At 28.6% G+C, this 16,746-nt stretch overlaps 1 long non-coding RNA gene across 1 annotated transcript; it reads right to left on the bottom strand.

Moving 5' to 3' along the window:
- Positions 1-13,283: 13,283 nt before the first annotated feature.
- On the bottom strand, positions 13,284-14,138 carry LOC107010890. Its single transcript, XR_003576245.1, has 3 exons — positions 13,991-14,138; positions 13,856-13,918; positions 13,284-13,709 (listed from the first exon to the last, which is right to left on the bottom strand). It is a non-coding gene; the product is annotated as an uncharacterized LOC107010890 (long non-coding RNA).
- Positions 14,139-16,746: the final 2,608 nt, after the last annotated feature.

The following is a 16,746-nucleotide window of genomic DNA, read 5'->3' as shown; positions in this document are numbered from 1 at the left end:
AATGTGCATTATTTTCCAGCAATCCACGTATTGTCAGTTTTTTTTTAAATTCTTAATCACATGTAATCAATTAGACAATTCATTTCCCTATTTATTCATACCTTCTTAGACATTTTCCTTGGAGTTTCATGTAAGTATTTTTTTCATATCTTCTTATACCTTTTTGGAGGGTTTCATGTAGTTTTTCTCTCTCTCTTTCATCTTCTTCCTATTATTTTATCCATCCATGATCTTTATTTTTGATGTATATATGTTAGCATCCTTTTAAACAGGATAATTATTATGAAGCTTTTTATATGAAGAGCAAAAAAGGTAAGCTTAGAGTTTATTTTATCCATTCTTGATTAATTTTTAACGTATGTATATATGTTAAGGATATTACCATGAAGCTTTTTGATATAATATGGTAATATCCTTATTATTCTTAAGCTTTTTAACGTATGCATATATGGTAATTTTTAACTTATTATTATTTTATTATTATCAATGTTATTTAATTTTTTAAAAGATTTTATTTTTGTTTTAGGAAGTTAAGTTCTAATTCTATTCAATATGTCTCTCTCTAAATCTAAATCTGTATAGTATAATATTAAGATTTATAAATTGTAATTACGTAATAATTAGTTCTCCGTGAATAAAGAAAATGTGATTGTCGTTTAAATTTCTTATTGTAGATCACATAGATATATGATGTTACTAAGAATACGAAGTTACTGACTTTTCGTTATTGATTGGAATTATTACTCATCTAACTGGTTCATTGTAAATTAAAATTTTCTTCCATGGTCAATTTACTCTTTTCACTACAAATTATATGAAAATGTAATATTATCAGCAACAACATATTTAGAAAGAAAAGATTTATCAACTAAGCAAGATAACTTCATTAAGTGTGATTTTCTTTTTGCAAATCAGTAAATACACTCATGGTCATCTCTTTTTGTATTTTATTTTTTATGAAACACAAAAGTGAAAAAATAATATGAGAGATGGAGCAATATCGTGGTGGACGACTAAGAATTCTATTTTGAAATTGCTTACGAAAATATTTGTGAAAATTTCTTATTTACTTGTATTCATTTATGCATTGAAGCAATAAATGGATACTAGGTTGTTATAATTATAGAGAAAAATAATAATTAAACAAGCAACTATATAAAATTAAGTAAATTTGAAATTTTATTTGATACAACTAAAAATAAAATGTCCATTTATTCTTTTTTGTTTATATCACAAAAACTTACAAAAAGTATATTTTTTTAATATTGGACATTCACCTTTTCTATGTTTGCGGGATGAAATATTCATGACCTTCTAAAATAGAAAAAAATTATAAAAAATAAAAATGAGAAAAGTTATGTATGTGAATATGTATATACTCGGAAAATTTTATAGTTATAATTCAAATAATAAGTGCATGAGAGATAACTCATCAAATATTTAAAAGATAAAACAAAAGTTACCAAGATTATGTAAAAATAGAAATTAAAGGAAATAATGGTTTGTAAATTTGTAGAAATAAAAAAAACAATTGTAATGATAAATTTTGCTAAATAAAGTAAAATTTTATCAGAAATATTTAATCCGCGCGTAGCGCGGTCAAATTCACTAGTTAATATAATAATTCTGAATTAAAATTATATTAAATGTATAAAAATAATTTTGTAATTTTAAATATGTTACGTGAAAAATTAAAGTTAAAATATTTAAAATGAAGGGAGGAGTTTCTATGTGACACAATCTTCTAAAAAGTTATTTTTAAAAAAAAATTATAGTCGAATTAAGTGATAGATATTCTCATAGATTAAAATTATTTTATAAAAAATAAAATAGATATTTTGAAATTAGATTATGTACTTAATATATTTAGAGAAATAAACCCTTTTAAATATGTATATACATTTTTTATTTTATTTTAAATAATAATAACAAATGCCTTTATAAATTATGACATATTTTTAGCAATGAAAATGTTAAGTGATGATGTTTGTACGGTAATGAAAATTGGCCATGAAATTCGTACGTCTCTTTTCTCTTCGTTTTTTTTTTTTTTTTTAAAAATGAATTAACTTTTAGGCCATTTATTTTTATCTATTTACTGTCCTTTTATCTTTCTATTCATTGTTAGGAAGACATTCTCAACTATAAATAGTGGTGGTCTTCTTTTAGTTTATACAAAAGAAAAAAATATAGAGTGCATGAAGTTTGTCAAAAAAAGAATTTTTATTTGTTGAAGGGAGGTGTTCTTTTTGTGGAGCTTTGGATTCAATTTTTGTCCAGAGTTTGTTGAGTTACATTTTGTAATTATTAGACTGTTATATCCTAAAGAAAACAAGTCAAGAGAACTACTGTTGGACGGGTGAAAAACATTTGTTGCAGTGAACTTGAATCTTCTTAAAGAGAACAAGATATTCATTCTCAGCCGAAAAAGATTTTTATTTCTTCATTTCATTGCAATTGTAATCGTGTAATTCTGTTACAAATAAACTTAGAATAATCTAAAATAATAACACCATACCTAACACATGAATAAAACAACTAAATATAAGATATTTTAACAAGTCTTCAAGATTTATTGACAAATGAAAATTATATTATAAATCAAAAAATAACTTAGAAACCTTTAAAAAGCTAACCCCCAAATTTTAGTAAACACATAAATACTATAATTCTTACAAGAAGAACAAAATATAAAATCAAAGAGGGATAACACATATATTAAAACATAATTATCAAACTTAACAAGAAATAGAAATTCTAACTCTGGCAAATAAACTTAGAAAACCTTAAAGCTAGCGGTTGATAGCAAATCCTAACACTTAAAGAAAACAACTTATATTATTCAGCAAGAAATGAAAATTTTTAGTGAAAAAATAACATATAAATCCTTAAAAACTTAAACCCCAAACAACCAAAACCTAATTAACACATTAATATTTAAAAATCTTACAAGAGATCAGGAATAAAACTACACATAATCGAATAGAGATAATTAAAAAAATGACATATTTTACATATTTAAACGAGTTAAGATGATGATATTAGCTCGATAATATTCACTCACACGTAACTATTTTTTCCTCTCTCATGTTGAGGAACAAGCAAAAATCTTTTAAAAAGGTCAACTTAGTTTAGAGGTTTGAGAATGATTATTTTTTTAAAAAAAGACACAAGGGATCAATATATATGTAGAATGTAAATTGTCATTTGCTTCTAATTAATTAAGGTTAAAAGAAATAAGTATTGCATAGAAAAAATAAGTCAAATCATTGGAAAATGACTTTAATATAACATTGACAAGAGGAACTTTAGTTAGTACAACAACAAAAAGGAAAGATGAAATAAAAACGATACAAAAGCGCTAATGTCATTTTGGGCGATAACCATTGAATTTATTCGGTACAACAACAAAAGAAAATATCAAATAACATCACTAATAATACTGCAAAATCTGTTTTCCATCAATAAATATATGATTTAGAGGGTTTACTACATAACCTTCACCAGCGTGTACGACAAATTCAGTTGCATTTAGTAGATCACCATGACAAAAACAAACTATCTCCATTTCATCTTTCTTCTTGTATGTGTATAACAACCCTTCAGTCTTCTTTCCATTCTGTCCCTCACCTCTTGTGAAATCAATAGTCATGGTTGAACATGAAGTTCTTGATCTTCCCTGTAGTAATATAATTTTCTAAATACATAGGTGATTTCTTTTCAACAAAAGATGATTTCACATTGAGAACTAAAGGAAAAAAATATTTCTTACTTTAGTTTTAATGCTAATTCAAATTGACTTGTATAAATCATTTCATAAAATGTTGATAGCTTGAATAAGTGGTTGTTGGGTTTCAATCTCAGGTACACTTGAAGCACCACTTTTTTGCGATCCATCTGAAATAAAAAAAATATTTTTTACTAGTTATTCACAAACAAAAACTCATTTTTTCGAGTGAACATCAAAATTACCATTCAACGAGAGCCCTAAATTCAGTTCCACATTTTCATTCTCTACATCTGAAGTTCCCATGTTTTTTTCAGCTTTCTCCATGTTAGAGAAATCTAAAAATTGAGAAAGCTATAGAATTTCAAACTAAAAAATTATAAAATGGAAAAAGAAAAATCCAATGAAAGTTTCAGGAGAAATCATTAGGCCAATTGGGAGCTTATAAGGAGAAATTTTTTAGGTGGAAAGTAGAAAAAACGTGAAAATGTATTTCATTTTCATGAGTTTAGTAAAACGACAAAATAACTCTTTGAAAGTGACACATGATTGTTCTATGAATAGCCGGACCACGTGATTTATTACGGACTTTGAAAATTAAGCCCAAGAGGTAACTGTTTAATAATGACAATTATCTTTTATAAATTCACTTTATAACTCTTTTTTACCACTTTAAAAAGAGGAAAAAGGTTAAATGTATTTTTCTACTCTATTTTATTGGTCAAATTTATTAAATTTTTTATTATGAGATGATTTTTACTTTCAACATTACTGATTTAATAGGATAGACAATACAAATTCAATACAAATTTTATTTTAGGGTCTAATACGTGGTTTTCATGATTTTTGAAAATTATGCCATATTTCGGTCATCATATGCATCTATCTGACATATCTAGTTACATGTATCTCAGATATACAAGGTATAAAATTAGGTATAATTTTTTATATATACATGATATCCAAGTGAATTCCCATATTACGATCAATTACAATTTTATCTACTATATATAGTTGATTACATAATATTAGTATAAGATTTTCTTTAATTATTTGCCATGTATAGTACTTACCATGTTCATTATTTCATGTATAGTTTTCGTCTAACCTTATAAGGAGATTTCCTTCATTTTAGAGGAATAGAAATCAAAGTTCTTCTCTTATTCATTATTATATTTTAAAATGTATCTGGTAGCAAAAATTCATGTATTCAGATGTATTCAACTTGAATTTTAGTATAAAGTTATAACTTAGCGAGACAATATGTAGTTGTTTCAATATAGGGAAAATAGTTAGTTACTATGAAAGGAATTTTGTGTGATAATAGTTGTGTAATTATGTAGTTTTTTGAACTTAATACTTCCCTCGTAGTCCATGTTAAGTGAATTGTTATAATATGACACATTTTAAGAAAATATTATAGAACATACCAAAATGCTACTTTTCACCATTGCTCTTATTATAAATTTCAAACTATTTCCCGATAGAATGTAAATTAGTTAAGATTGTCACTAAAAAAAGGATAATATGAAAAGAGTCTCGACAATTCTCTTAAATTTTGAATAATTCACCCATCATAATTTTTTTTTTAAAAAATCTTAATAATTCACTTAATATAAACTAGAGGAAAAATAAATATGTCTCATTTTACAATTACCTATAAATTGGCAACAACAATTTTGGGTTAATGGCGTAGGAGTTGACGAGTTTAAGAATTTTCGATTTTGGATATAAATTGCTTGATAATTAAAAAAATTAGCAAATTAGTCAAACTTCCTAACATAATTATTAAAAACATCTATACTTTAAAATAATTATTGAAAATGTCAATTATATCAATTTTTAGCAAATAAAATGTATCCTAATATAATTAGGTTTCATTCTTTTTATTTCTCAAATCAGGCCCCACATTGAACTAAATTATTCCCTAATGCGTGAAAGAGAAAGAAAAAAAAAACTCGCATCACCCACTTTCCCCTCCTTCTAGGTTTTTACCCCAAATTCCTCCTTTCTCTCTCTTAAGTTTTTCACCATTGTTCTCTCCTTTCATTGTGTAAGAACCTCTTCTATTTTCCTCCAATTCCTTCAAGAAATCTCACAATTTTTTTTTAAAAAAAATTTCACCCACCGATAATGATACATTGTGACCAAGTATCTTTTGAGATTTCTCTATATTATGTAAAGACACTGTCAATAAAATAAACATAACTTGTGAAGACCAAGTTGAGGAAAAACAATTTTCTATTTGTTTGTTTTGTATTTATATATATATTTTTTAGAATTTTGTATCATTTCTCAATTTATATACCTATTGGCTCCAAAAATACCCTTCTCATCCATCTATTGGCTCCAAAATAGCCTTCTCATCCACCTTTGGTTTCAAAATTGACCACTTATTTAACAATTTTAAATTTAAACTATTTAAATATATTTTTTTAATACACGGTGCTCAACTATTTGCTATAATTTAACTTATTTATATAATTTATTAACCAATCTACTACCCATCCATTACTAATTAAATCACACCCAATTAATTAACCCGGCCCATTACTAATGCACAACAAGAAACTACTACCAATGAGTGTCTATAAAAAATTGAGGTGAAAATGTCTATAAAAGTACATTATCATACATTCAAGTCTCCATTCACAACATATTATAATTCAAGTGTCTAAATAAAAATTACTATAAACTTATAAGTCTAACAATGTTTATTTTAAGTATTCATTCGCGTTAATTATGTGATGTTACATAATAAATGACTTTTTTTTAAAAGAATATATTAAAGTTTTAATTATATTAAAAAAAAGTGCATGAATTAATTCAAGAGGTGCTACTTCTTTACACTTAATCATAAATTGTGAATTCAAGTTTGAAAGAAAATCCTATTGAAAGTGTCCTCCTAAATAAGTGGTTCAACCTAAATTTTATTGGGGCTTCAATTCGGACTCAATTAATTTTGAATGTCATTTTCAGGAATCGATAATTTCGTCGTGCTTTAGTAGTGTTTAAGGCGATGTTGATAATAGAAATGGTATATTAATTGGGGGGGGGGGGCTTAATTAGTAATGGGTGGGTAGTGGGTTGGTTTATAGATGATATTGATAAATTAAATTGTATCCAATACTTGAGCGCCAAGTATTTAAAAAAATATTGGGAAAATGCACAAGTGTCCCCTCAACTTATGTCCAAAATTCTAGAGACACACTTATACTATACTAAGATCCTATTACTCTACTGAACTTATTTTATAAGTAATTTTCTACCCCTTTTCGACCTATGTAACCCTAGCTTGAAAAAAAAAGTCAACCTGCGTTGGACCCACAAGATAGTTCCACGTAAGCCGAAAAGGGGTAGATAGTCAGTATAGTTGAGAGGTCTGTATTGTTTATTTTATTAAATGTTTTGAAGAATTAAGTTGCCTATTTTATGGAGAGTGAAATATATTATTTTCTTAGAGTTCTCTTTTGAGTGAAAACTTTGTATTCAAGTTTCATGGATTTTTATTCAGTTTTCAGCTTTGTATGCTTAAGTTAGTCTTCCACTTGTAATCAACCAGGATGAGAGTTCGCTTGGGGACCAATAATAATTCTCGAGTTCCGGCCATGTCTAGGATATAGGCTCGAATCATGACAAATAATTGATTAAATAACCCTTTTATGCGCTTTTTATAAGTGATTACACTCACCATATGATGCCAACAAACTTTGTGATGGGAAATGACATAAGATAGTTTAATATCTACCCTATTCTTTTCATATCCCCAGCATATGAGTTTAATTGTGTTCCAAAAAGCTCAAATATTTGAAGTAACAAAAATGTTATTAGTAGCTGACAATGATGATAAAAAATATATCATTTTATTACTTTTTTTTTTGTATTTATAATTTAAATATTGATAAGCTGTATATGTATCTAATTTTAGATTTAGCTCTCTTTTATGCATGTGTCTTTTTCATCATTTTCATGATTTTCTTGTCTTTAATATACTTCACTAAGTTAAGATTTCGGATCCTCCTCGCTTTTACTTGACGAGCCTACACACTTTCTTATATCTTCCTCTATCTAATCCCTAAATTCTAAATTCTAAACACGCGTCTATCAAATCCAATCCTAAATCCTTTATGATCATTTTTACTTCTTATTTAGACTTTAGCTAAATTGTATTTTTTGATCAATTTCCAAAGTCCCTTCTTAAACCACGTGACAAGAAGCTATTTCATCATTATCACTTTCACCCACGGAAATGAAATACCTCTTCACGTTTTCCCCACTTTCAGACCTGAAATTTTTTCCTTTATAACCTCGCAATGCCTCAAGGTTTCTCCAAGCATTCATCAATGAAAATGAATTTCATATTTTTTATAGAGTTTATTTTCCTATTAAGTTTATTTAGTTTGTAATTCAATAGCTTTCTCGATTTTTTAGTTTTCGCTAACATGAAGAGAGCTAATTATCGGATTGTAGATTCTTTTTGGGTGAAATGTAGGCTCTTATTTAATAACAGTAGGACCTCATTACATCATTAGACTCAATGTCCAAATTCTAGAAAATGAAAGCAACTAAAATAAAGGCCAGCCCAAACCAACAAGTCTTCATTTCCTTCTCTGTAAACAGTTTCCATTAGATATCCTAATCCCCCTCCACTGAACTTTGCCATTTCTGATATGCTCCGCCTTGGACGAACCTTCAGCTCCACCGATATCGACAATGTTGGTTTAGGCTTGGATCGAGCTTATTCTTCAGCTCCGCCGATATTGACTGTTAATGATCTTTCTCCCCTTTATATCCATGCCCCCAAATTCTATAAAACTGCAATTTCCCTCTCTCATTATGTGCTCGAATTCGTGATCTTTTCCCACTTAATCAGTTAAGTTGTCAGTTTGGACAATACTCCTCCAGTTCCTTCTAACATATCTGACCAACTTACTGAGCACTTCATGTTAGCGATCTTAGGATAAAAGGCTTACTTAAGCTTACAAAATCGTGAAAGATTCGTGATTAATAAGTTGTCAAGTGCAGCGTGGAGCTTTAGCGAATACTCTAAGTGCGTGACGCTACGTATTGTATGTGTGTGTGAGTGGAAAAGAAAGTATTTTGCCGTGATAAGTATCTCTTTTAATTAATGTGTAATCACAATTGTTAGTATTAATTTAATGTTGGCTTCGAAGAGGAAAATCGAAAGTAAAAAGTGGATTTGGAATATGAAAATTGGAAATTGGTACATTCATCTAAAGTAATTTTGGAATTGATAAAGAGGGGTTGCTGGCCAATCATGTTGTGATGATTGAGGCTATAATGTGAGGCATTTTATATATAGGAATAAAGGGCATATTAATTTGAGGTTCTAAAGTAGTAATGTTCTCGTGATTTTTTTCTGTAACTTGAGTTCGTTGTTTCTTTGAATTTTGTTGTTGTTATCTTATTATGATTTAAGTTTTGATATATTGGTATATGTAATTAAATAGTGAATGTATTGTATTATATGAAGATCATTAAGTTTATGTTATTTGAAAATATTGAGACTAAATTCTTGACTTGAAATTTGAAAAACATGAGAGTGGAGTACATGTTAGCAAGATAAGGAGATTGATTATAAATTTGAGTAAGTTTTTGGGTCTAAGCTAGACATATCATAGTATGAGAGTTGTTAATTTCGAAACCTTATTGTGATCACTTATTTGAATATATTGAATTTATTTGGAAGTCCAATGAAAGAGGAAGACTCAAGTCCCGGAGCGATTGTTCGACTATTTGAGGAAAGTGGATTTCTAAATCCTTGTTAAGTGTATGAAATTCGTGTATTTCCTTGTAATATGTATTTGGGGGTAATGAGACTTGGTGATGGGTTGACTTGTCCACATTGATTAATTCTCATGATGAAAAAGGGGTAATAAAAGGCAATGTGATTAATTGACTTGATTTATTATGTTTGATTGTGTTGTCGATTGAGCCCGTATACTTGTGATAGCTAAGGTGATTACATATCATATTGATGTTTGATTGAGATGCATCATCCCTTTTATTGAAATCTTATTGTCCACATGCATTGAGATGAAATTGAGTATAAGTTGGGCACATGGAGATCGTTCGTTCTGGGGATGGTGAGATGCTAATATTATAATTTGGGCACGTGGAGATTGTCCGTGCGGAATTTGTTATATTTATGATAGTGCGTTGAGATCGTCCGTACAGAGACATGTGGAGATCGTACGTGTCGGTATATGGATCTGGCGAGTCCCCCATGAGCCATGAACTCTTGATGCATTTTCGAGGAGTATCATGGTTGAGAGAGTACTCGGTATTCTATGACATATCATTTCATGGTGTCATATTGCATTGCTTTCCATGACATCCTTCTTTCTTCATGATTTTATGTTTTGTTGGTGGTTGGAAAGTTCTCGATATTTGATTATCTCTATTTGATGAACTTGATCTTGTGTGTTGATGATATTGTGAGTGCCTTTTTTTGTGAAAGTTGTGCTTGATGAATATTGAGTTTGTTGTTGAGGATATGTAATTTGTTAAAGTGATTGTGGTTGAGTTGGGTGCTATGTAAGTTGTGAACTGTTAGGTTGGACTGGTTTATGCAAGTTGTAGTTGTGGAGGTTCGGTTGATGTGTAAGGAGTACCATATTTTATTTTCTTAGCATGTGTTTAGAAATTTACTTGCCGAGTACTGTGATTTGATACTCACCCCTTGTTACTACATTTTTTGTAGACCTTTATGATATTTTCTCTTCTCCTTGTCCGAGGTTTCTTATGAAGGTTTGTGAGGTAGCTGCTTGTCATTTCAGCGGACCTTCTTACTCCTATTTATGATCTTGTTCTATTCTAGAAACAATATCCTTTGAGACTTGCCTTTTTCTTTTGAGTCAATTGTAATACTTTAGAGGCTTATACACGTGACAACTAAATTTTGGGGGTATTTTTGAGTTTATTATAAAATTTTCGCATTTTATTGTAATGGTTGAATTTTAAACTGACTTGTCTTGGTGAGATAAGACGAGTATCATCGCGTCCATTTTTGGATCGTGACACCAATATCGTATTTTGAATGCCAAAGAGAGAATGTTCTGCTAAGAGTGACATCCATTCTCTAATATACAAAGAAAAATTAGTTTACAAAAAATTCGCTTTTTCATGTTTGATTCTAAAGCTGGGCATCTACATTTTGATCAGGAAGAATGAGCTGTTCTCACACACAAACACACACACACATATATATATATATATATCATGCATCTGGCACTTTATTAAAATTATTGTATATAAATTATAAGCGACTTTGTAAATAAAACACTTATAATTAATAGCTTTAGAAATAAAAATCAAAATTGAGTGACTTTATATGAAAAACTCCTTAGTTGAGTGACGAGTGAGGATACTTACTCATAACCTTTAGAATATTTGTGGAAGCTTAGAAAAATGGAGAAACTGTTAAAGAAAAAGAGAATCTTCTCTTAAAGCTTCAATATCCACTACTCTGTCTTCAATGCTAAGAATAAAACTTGAACCAAAAAGATAATAATCAATGCTGATTAATCCAAGAATTTATTAAAATCCCACAAAAATTGTGCATAAAGTGAACATTAGATTCAAATTGCATGTTGTTTACTCAAATCTCTAGCATTATCAAGAAAATTAAAAATATACGCCCCGAAAATTTATGAGACTTAAGCTTCGTGCTTCGAAGCTTACATATTATTCTGTGCTATGTAAAACACTTCAATCACTTCATGCCCCTACCTTTTAAAATATTATTCATAATTTCAATTAATTTTCAAATAAGGGATCAAAAAATGAAATCCACATTACAATAACCGAAAGAGATCTAACATCATCAGTCAATTCATCCCTAAATTCTAAACCAAATGTAAAATTCTGTCCATAAACCCTAATTTACAAATTTATTAGTCCTAATACATTACTAATAGCATATATTTCAACACATAAATGTCAAAATTTAGCAAGAAATAAATAATTGTTATATTTAGCATAAAATAAAAGTCGTAACTCGAAAAATAAAAGAATATCAATTATAGTGGTAATTTAAAATGAGATTACATATTTGTGAGAGATCCCAGAATTAAGATATATTTTTTAAGTTTATTTAACAGAGGAAATTAAATAAAAATAAATGTATAATTATTGTATTGACTTTACAACAGAATAAAATGAGAACCTGATGAGTCGATTCATCCACAAATCGTTAGTTTATACTTTTTTTAGGTAACAAGAATATAAGATTTGGATCACATTTTGAAAAATAATTAGAGTTCATTCACAATTACATTCAATTTTTGAATAAGGAATCCAAAAATGAAATTATATCACAATAAAAAATAAAATAATCTAAATATAGTGTCAATTAGCCTATCCGAACCCTAATTGCCTACATAAAATTCTATCCGTGTACCTTAAAATGTAAAATTCTATCCATATACCCTAAATATAAATTTATTATGACTCATAAACATATAAAAATCAGTCACATATGCAAAATAACAAATAAAAATAAAAAATAAAAAAATAGCAGCGCAACACAATATGCAATTAATAACATATGTATTAACACATAATTATTTGATTTAGCAAGAAATGAAAATTTTAACTTCTACAAATAAACTTAGAAAAATCTAAAATAGTTAAACACCAAACCGAACACATAAATAAAACAACTATATATAAGGTATTTTAACAAGTGTGTTCAAGATTTATCAACAAATAAAAATTCTAAGTAAAATATAACTTAGAAACCCTTTGGGCCAAGCCTCGAATTTTAATTAACACATGAATACTACGATTCTTATCTGAAGAACAAAAATACACATAACAAAAGAGGGATAGCATATATATTAACACATAGTTGTCAGATTTAGCAAGAAATAGATATTCTAACTCGGGAAATAAACGTAGAAAACCTTAAAGCTAGCAGTTGATAGCAAATCCTAACACATTAAGAGAACAACTTATATCACGTGTTTCAAAATTTAGCAAGAAATGAAAAACTTGTAGTCGAAAAATAACAAAAGAATCCTTTAAAAAGTTAAACCCCAAATCCTAATTAGCACATTAATATTTAAAAATCTTACGAGAAAGGAACAAAAATACACATAATCGAATAGAGATAATTAGAAAATGGCATTTTTATAATATTTAATTAGATGATTTAAAAATAAATGATATTAGCCTTGTGATTTTCACTCGTAGACAACTCTCTTCTCCTTTCTCATGTTGAGGAACATGCGAAATGCTTTTTACAAATAGGTTGAAATTAAATGCATTATTTGGTTTAGTGGCTTGATATCGAATTTTAAAAGAATAGAATAAGGGATCAATATTTATAATTTGTGTAGAATAGAAACTGTTAGTTGCTTCTAATTAAGCTTAAAAAAAAAGAAGCACCGCATAGCAAAAAAACAAACTGAATGACTGGAAATAACCTTTATATAGCTAATAGGAGGAACTTTAATTTAGTCAGTACAACATCAAAAGGAAAGATGAATTAAACGTAAAAAAATAAGCATCACATAGCAAAAAACAAGCCGAATGACTGCAAATTAACCTCAATATAGCTTTGATGGGAGGAACTTTAGTCAGTACACAACAAAATGAAAGATGAAATAACAACGATACAAAAGCTAATGCCTTTTTGGGCAATAGCCATTGAATTATTCGGCATAACAACAAAATGAAGGATCAAATAACACTGATATTAGGGCTACTTAATTTGTCTTCCTTCAATAAATATATGTTCTAAAGGGTTTACTATGTCACCTCCACCAGCATGTTTGACAAATTCATCTGCATTTAGAAAATTTCCATGACAAAGACTAACTATCTTCACTTCATCTATCTCCTTACACAAGTATAAAAGTCCTTCAGTCTTTTTTCTTTTTGGTCCTTCACCTTTTGTGTAGACATTGGCCATATTATTGAGCACGGAGTTTTTGAGCTTCTCTTTACCAATATTTTCCTTTGAATACACAAGTTATTTCTATTCAATTAAAGATGATTTCACATCGTGAACTAAAGTTAAAAATATAAATTATTTCCCACTTAATTTTGGTACAAATTAAAATTGACTAGATATATATAAATCAATTCATAAAATCTTGATACCTTGAGGTGGTTGTTGGATTTCAACCTCAGCTACACTTGAAGCAACACATCCTTGCGATCCACCTGGAACATCAAAAAATATTTTATCAGTTATCACAAAAAATGATTTTTTTTTGAGTGAACATAAAAAATTACCATTCAATGAAAGTCCTTAATTTAACTTCATATTTTCATTCGCTACATTTCTTGAAGTTCCTATGTTTTCTTTAGATTTCTCCATGTTAGAAAATCTAAAATCTGAGAAAGCTATTGAATTTTGAACTAAAAAATTATAAAATAGGAAAAGAAAAACTCCATAAAAGTTTCAGTGTGGAGAACATGTTAGGCCATTTGGAGCTTATATAGGATAAAATTTATGGGTGGGAAGGTAGAAAAAGGGTGAAGATGATAGCATGATCACATGGTTTATGAAGCACTTTGGAAATTTATCCCAAGAGGTAACCACTTAATAGTGACACATGTAAGTTATAAATTCATTTTATAATTTTTCTTACCATTTTAAAAAGAGAAAAAGGTTAAGTGTATTTTTTTACTTTGTTTTATTGGTCAAATTTATTAAATGTTATATTATCCTATGATTTCTACTTTCAACATTACGGAATTTAATAGGGTAAATAAAGAAAATTTAATTTGTTTAGAGCCTAATACATGTCTTTTTCATGATTTTTTGAAATTATTAGTGTCAAATTTTGGTCTCCCGATACATGTATTGACGCATCCAATTACATGTATCTCACATATACAAGGTTCAAAATTAGGTTTAATTTATTCTAGATACATTATATATAAGTGTATTCATATGTATCTGACTCTCCCCACCTCTCTTCCTTTGTATCTATTGTTAATTACCATCAATTAGAATCTCCACCTACCATATATAATTGATTACATAATATTTCTAGATTTTCTTTAATTGTATTTACCATGTATAGTACTTACCATGTTAAATAGTTTAACATGCATAATTTTCTTGTAATCTTATAAAGAGATCCTTCATTCTAAAGGAATAAAAATCATGTTTTTTCTCTTGTCCATATGATATCCTGATAGCCTCTTCAGTCTTTCTAAGGTATCAAAGAGCTTTCGCTGTCGACGGGTGACTATTACTCATACATGTCGCCCGTCTGGCCGACAATTATTTAAGCAAAAGTTGGGTCATCACGTATCTTTCTGGTGATACTTTCTTATCTTTGATTATTATAGCACCGTCTTATATTTTCGGTGATTTCTTTCTCATATTTGATTTTGTGTAGCACTGTACCATCTTTTCAGTTATTTTAAGGGAAATATGGTAGGTAGATGATGATAATTAACATCCCCCTCAAATTTATGGTGGCCAACCAACAGTTAGCCAATAACACACTTTGTGGATGGTAGTTACCCGTTGCATTGTTTTGAATATTATTGCAAGTTTAAATACAATATTATGTAATCAACTATATATGGTAGTGAAGACTAATTCTCTAAATTATTAATAATTTAAGTAGTTTGGATCGTCACTAAAAGAATGATAAATTAGATATGAAAAAAGTTTCAACAATCAAACTTTGAATAATTCATTTATTTTAAACTATAAAAGAATCTCAATAATTTATTGTATTTAGACTAGAGGAATAAATAAATGTATCGTTTAACAATTTCCAATAAATTGGCAACAATGGTTTTGGGTTAACGGAGTAGAAGTTGACGAGCTTAAGGGTTTCTGAGTTTGGGTATAAATTTCTTGCTAATTATATTTGATAAATAATGTGTTAAAGTTATTCTATTTATATATCTTAAAGGGTTTGGAGATAACTGATTTAAAACTACGTGACTTACATTTTCATGTTAGGTATTTACAATCCAACTTAAATTCTTGGTATGAATTTAGATTTTAAGAGGCAGAGAAGAAGAGGATCGTGTATGATCGATACAAAATTAAGTGGGATGACTTGACTATTGTCATTACTCAGCAAATAGAGAAGAACTTGTGTACAATGGGGTTGGGGAAAATAGTGCGGACACTAATGAATAGTAGTGAAACTAGTTGCATTAGGAAAGTAGCTAGAGAAGTGTTGGAGTCTCGTTGAGTAAGGTTAGTAGAGACAACGGAGGGAATTGCTGGTGGATAAAGTGATATAATTGATGGTGGAGTAAGGTGATTCAAGGGAAAGTGAAATCCAAAAAGAATTCTTAAAGGGAGTTGTTAGTGAGCAGTGACGAGAAAGATAAAGGTCAAATAAAGAGTGCATTAAAAACAAGTTAAACAAGGTGTTGGACGTGAAAAAGACACATATTCGATGTATAATTTTCTTCATAAAAGGAAGCAAAAATCTATGATTAAAAACGAATACCAACACATCACTATCATGTTATAAATGGAATTAAAAGGGATAAATGACATCTTTTGTCACCATCAGCTACTAAAATAAACAACTTAAGTTTTTACTAGTTTAATGTCACCCTCATTTCTCGGATCAACTAAAAGTTTACATAATACATCATATATTGACATTAAACACTACTCTTTGTTGTTGTGCCTTCTCATTACTTTTTTTTTAAAAAAAATAAGCAACCTCAATGGTGGGGGGTTGAGTAGACCCCTACCAATTCATATCTTGATCAAAATAAATTACAAGAGAAAGAATATGGCCCTTTGCATTTATGTAGAATAATGAGAATGAAAATCTTATCATTGTATAAAAAATTCCCTATACTTAGGTTACATACGATAACTCTATCATTACCTTTTATTGCCTTAAGTTTGTCAATATTTTAGTTTCCCCAATTATATTTCAATTTTTTTTATAAACAAAGATATTATGTTAATAATAACTAATATGCGTCATTACAAGATAGTGGCTGAGTCCCCTGATCATTAAAAGTACTTAGGGGAGGGGATACAAAAATAC

The sequence above is a fragment of the Solanum pennellii genome, chromosome 2 (assembly GCF_001406875.1).
Source record: "Solanum pennellii chromosome 2, SPENNV200".
Classification (NCBI taxonomy): domain Eukaryota; kingdom Viridiplantae; phylum Streptophyta; class Magnoliopsida; order Solanales; family Solanaceae; genus Solanum; species Solanum pennellii.
Note: the sequence above shows the minus strand (reverse complement) of the source record. Positions and strands in the feature narration are given on the sequence as shown.